We start from the raw sequence: 5,640 nt of genomic DNA, 5'->3' as shown, positions 1-5,640 counted from the left end.
AATTATATTTGTCTGACGTCATCAAAAAAGAATTTGACTTCGTGTACCAGGGCGCCAACCAAGGCCTTGGATTATCCAATCAACAGAAAGTGCCGCGTGGTGCACTAGAACCAATCAAAGCTGGATAAACAAAAGATTGGAATGTTGATGTTTCTCCACCTTAGCTCGTCTTGTCTGCCCGAGGGGAATTTCAAAGTTGCCCTTCATGCCAATGGGAAATGGAAAGGACTCGTGGTCGCGTCGCGCATTTTCTAGCTGCGCTTTCTGTCTTTACTCGTTGTGTATGTCTTCAAATATAGTAAAACACGACAAGATTTATAGAATTGACTATTAGAAGATGAAGGAAAACATAGTGGTTAAATGAAATTTTGAACTAAAAACGTGACCCACGTAGACACACGTTAAATCCATCAAATTATGTTGTACGTGATCATCCATAGAAGCTAACATACGGCTTGTAAAAAATGAGGTATTATTCCCAAGTGAAATTGAAATCGCTAGGTAAATATTTAATCTAAAAAAGCACAAAAAATCTTCATCTCAAAAAATAGATTAACAAGGTTGTTTCTGTTTAATCGTCGAACCTATCTCATTCGGTTATGGTATAATTATATTGGGCAAAAGGTCTCATTGATACACGATAGGTTAGACGTAGAGTGGGTTGAAGTGTTACAACACACTATCCTTTACTATTATGTGTCGTTGTTGTTGTTTTGTTGACCCTGAAAACAAGAAAACTAAGTTAATGGTTCGCCAACTCCGATGAGTGATCACGAAATTCATTCAAATAACAGTGGCCACGTGGTTAAAGTACTCGACTCGTAATTTGATGGACGCCAAACATACTCGCCATTTTCAACCGTGAGGGCGTTACAATTTTCACGGCCAATCCCATTATTCGTTGTTAAAAAAGTAGCCCAAGAATTCGTGGTCGGTGGAGATGACTAGTTGCCTTCCCTCTAGTCTTACACTGCTAAATTATGGACGGCTAGCGCAGATAGCCCTCCTGTAGTGGCCTGGCATGGCCAAGCGCGTAAGGCGTGCGACTCGTAATTCGAGGGTCGCGGGTTCGCGCCCGCGTCGCGCCAAACATGCTCGCCCTCCCAGCCGTGGGGCGTTATAATGTGACGGTCAATCCCACTATTCGTTGGTAAAAGAGTAGCCCAAGAGTTGGCGGTGGGTGGTGATGACTAGCTGCCTTCCCTCTAGTCTTACACTGCTAAATTAGGGACGGCTAGCACAGATAGCCCTCGATAGCTTTGTGCGAAATTCCAAAACAAACAAACAAACCCTCCTGTAGCTTTGCGCGAAATTAAAAAAACAAACAATTAAATAACAGAAATAATAAGTAAATAGAATAATCATTATTGTATTATTAACTCATACTTAAAATATAATTTACACCCTAACCGTTGTTGACATGAAAACTGATGATACATGTTTGCCAATGAAGGAAGGTCCATCTTTCGAAAGCGCTTGCGTTATAAAATCTTTACTTATTTCAAGATAAATCGCTGTAAAATCCCAACCTACTTAATAAACCCTAGTATTAATCGATAATACCTCCTTGCTATTGAATACAGCATGATCAGTGTGGTTGACAAATCATAGCATATTATTTTGCTTTCACCAATAGGTTGGTGTAGCATCAGTTGTTAATACGTTCTTTAACATGTTACATTCGCCAAGCGCCTCATTACACATACATTTATTGTCACTAGATTCGCGTGTTATTTTTAAAATGTTCTGTGACGACAGAAAAACATATCAGTTTATATACAAAAACATTTAAAAGACACGTGTATATTTACGTACCCTAGATGCAATTCTCGATATGTAGGTGTAACCACTGGAACATTATTTATACGGAAAAGTAACCACAAATGATTATGACGCACTCCGAAAACGTGACGTAGTCGTACATCACGGTGTATTTATAATTCTCACAAGAGGGCATTATGAGAAAACCTCACTCATAAAAGAGGCGTTCTTACCACTAATTATTTAATTTATATATTCATAAGTCAAACAGATTTCTACTTGTTTGATGAAGCATTTAAAATTTCCATTTTATGTTTTTGAATATATGCAAGGAACAATCATTTATTGATTTTTCTAAGGTAAAAATCTTCAGCAGGGAAGATGATATTAACAGACAAAAAACCATATTGTTAACAGATAGAAGTATTCATTTTTAATTATTTTAATAGCTCTCTCTTGTGTACAAGACAAAATTCAGTACTCTAGCTCAGCCCTTAACGGATGGAAGTTAACCATATTTACGGTTAATGAAAGGTTATATTAGGGCATGAAAAAGTTACTTCCCTTATATGTAACTGTAGAAAATGGATAAAACGCCCACAAAACACAAAATATGAAACCATATGTTTCCATGTATCTCCGTAAGGACCCAATGAATCTCCAAACTCAATTTGGTTAAGTTCCTTCAACAGGAATTCTGTTAGCCTCAGTTCTTGTATCTCACTTGGAAATGTAAAATAGATATACATCATAACAAATTTTATTGTAACAAATGGGTTATATATATATAGTGTTCTAGATTAAGAAGGTAGAGTTTAAAAGTTCAATGGGCCTAACAATAATGCCTCGTAACAAATATAGCTATACAATAGTGTTAAGTGACTTAACAATACCAATATTATAACACATTTTAACTTGGACTGTTAAACATCTATAATCAAAGCCTCCTCGTGTTATTAATTAACCTAGAAAGGAAAAAAACGAAATGCTTCTAAGAAAACTTAAAAAAAGAAGAAGAAATATCTTTCTTTATCGATATAATAAAAGCTAATCTCTGTGAGTAACACCTCCGTTGTCGATAATACGCGATTCATTGTTGTTGATGTTAAAATTAGCTCAATGATTTGTCTAAAGCGCAAATCTCGACTTTAAATCACTGTAGAGTACAGATTCTTTCATAAGTTTAAAAATTATTACATAATCATGATCATGTTTAGAGAAAAATATCAAAATATTGGGAATAAACAAAATAACATACACGTTACATTAGAGAATCGAATTATTTGTTAATATTCAATTAGAAAAAAATGTCCAATTATTATAGCGTTAGACTGTTATCTTGAACTTTCGAGTTAGTATCCCAGTCGAGTTAGAGTTTTGTTATTTTTTTTATTATAATATTTATAATAAACGCTTTGAATGTTCGGAAAAATTCGAATGAAATTATAAATTAAGTAAGGGATAATATCATATAACAAAATAAACACGAGTGCCAAAGAAAAACATTTTTAAACAAGGCGAGAATAATTATGTAACAACGTACAAACGAGAACTCAATGCAGGCTAAGCGTAATTGCGTAACGATATACGAAAGACAATATCGTTAGCGACCTATAACGAAAGGTAAACGTTCCGGTATGTGAGTGTAAATAAATAACATGGAATTTTATAATAAAAATAAGTACATACATTTTTAAAAAAAATTTAAAGTGTAAGGTTGAGTTTATATCTGTTATATAGAATTTTTTGGGTAATAATTGTGAGAACTATTTCTAGAAGACTTATTAATTCTAAGTTAGATGGTTGTTATAGCAGTTCAAAATTAATACAATGCAGAGAGCTTTTATTTAAAACGTCATGTTTATTACAAACAATTTAGAACAGCTATTCGTGATTTGTTTCTCTATAACTAAAGGTTTACAAGTGATACGAGATGTTTGTGAAACGGCTGAGTTTGTATTCGTGCGTTTCTCAAATAAACTAGCTTGTCCCAGACTTTCAAAAGAACTATCACGTTAATTGAAACTTTAATATTGTGAACAGTTTTGCAGGAAATATGTTGTTGTATTTTTAAGTAAATAAAACTACATTTTCACTGTAAACTGTCCTCAATATCAAATAGGGATCCATATCTTTTTAAAACTAAAAGAGTTAACAAAAATTCCTCTCTGATTGAATCACGTAATTTTTAAGTCTACGAGATAACGCAATTACTGTTTACGTAAATTCGGTGACAGAAGCTGGTTCGAGGGTAAAACGAAACGATGTCGTGTAGATTTTAACCTGCATTTCTACACCTGCATTCAAACCAGTATCAAATATTTTCGTACCACTGATTATAACAAGGTCCAGTCAAAAATCATACTGATAATTTCCCGGTTCAGAAGTTAGGAAAGCCATATTATCAGTTCCATCGCCAAAATGTCGACAGCCAAGAATGCGTATCCAAAAAACAAACAAACAAAGAAAAACACGGGTGAAGAACTCCGTATCAGGACGACACACTCATAACAAAGAAAAAGATAAAAGAGAAACATTCATAAAGTAAAGTAATCGTAAAAATAACAATAAAACAAAAACTTCAATCACAACAATTACAAATGGCGTCCCGATAGGAGCTTTTATCAAACAGACTATGTAGAAAGTTTAGTTTAAACTGAAGTATTTCATGAATTGGCCGGACATTAAATCTATTATTAAAAAAATACATATTTTATGTGTTTATTTCTGGAAATTTCGGCATCTCTCATGGTGGGAAAAAGGCGGCAGAAATAAATCATTTCTTATCTTTCGACTGGTTTACCTTTTTTTGCATAATTGGTTTGGCTTGTTTTGAATTTCGCGCAAAGCAACACGAGAGCTATTTGCGCTAGCCGTCCTTAATTTAGCAGTGTAAGACTAGAGGGAAGGCAGCTAGTCACCACCACCCATCGCCAACTCTTGGGCTACTCTTTTACCAATGAATAGTGGGATTGATCGTAACTTTATAAAACCCACACGGCTGAAAGTGCGAGCATGTTTGATGTGACGGGTATTCAAATCCGCGACCTTCAGATTATGAGTCGAGTGCCTTAACCATCTAGCCGTGTCGGGCCATTTTTTGGGGGGGGAACATAAATTATGGATTGGCGTTTCTGAGTGACTACCATTACAACAGGCATGTTTAAAGTAATGCACGAGACACTCCCATCGTTGTTAACATTCATCTTTTGTGTCTGGTAACAAAATAGTTGTGTGTGTGTGTGTCTGTTTACTTATCATAGTTTATGCTTCTTTGTAACAAGTATTTGTGAAAAGTTTGCGCTGACCAATAAAACTAAAACATTAAATTAGTAGTAAATTAAAACTTTTAATGAATTGTTTGAGAAATTGATATAAAAATATTTAATTTTCATTTCTGGTAAATTCTCATAACTGAAGTCTCATCTTTAGGAAACAGAGTGAAAAAAAAAAGAGACAAAAGATACTCAATCTGATAAAAATTCGTGGGACAAAAAGAAGTTTTCAAAACCTGATTTAAACACATGCATCAAGAAGAAATTAGGCCTAAACATCAGGCCTAATGAGACTGCGTTTTCCGCTTTCTGTAAAACTTTGGTTGTTCGTGGGTGCAAAAGTGACCTTATTAAAACATGTATTCAGGCCTAAACGTCTCAGTAATAGAGAAGCATATTTGGAAAAGCAAGACAAATTAAGAAGTGTGATGAATTTTACGCCAGGTACACGTGAAAGTCGTGAAGATAAAAAGTACTTCAAGCGGAAGCACGTATCCTGATATTTATAGCACAACATGATGTGTTGTATTCCATTGTACATGCGCAGATAAACCTCGTGTAGCCTCGCGCGAAATTCAAAACAAACCGTTGTAGACCAAGTGAA

Source organism: Tachypleus tridentatus, chromosome 10, assembly GCF_004210375.1.
Source record: "Tachypleus tridentatus isolate NWPU-2018 chromosome 10, ASM421037v1, whole genome shotgun sequence".
In the NCBI taxonomy this organism is placed as follows: Eukaryota; Metazoa; Arthropoda; class Merostomata; order Xiphosura; family Limulidae; genus Tachypleus; species Tachypleus tridentatus.
The sequence above is the reverse complement of the archived record's forward strand: the minus strand, read 5'-3'. Positions refer to the sequence as shown.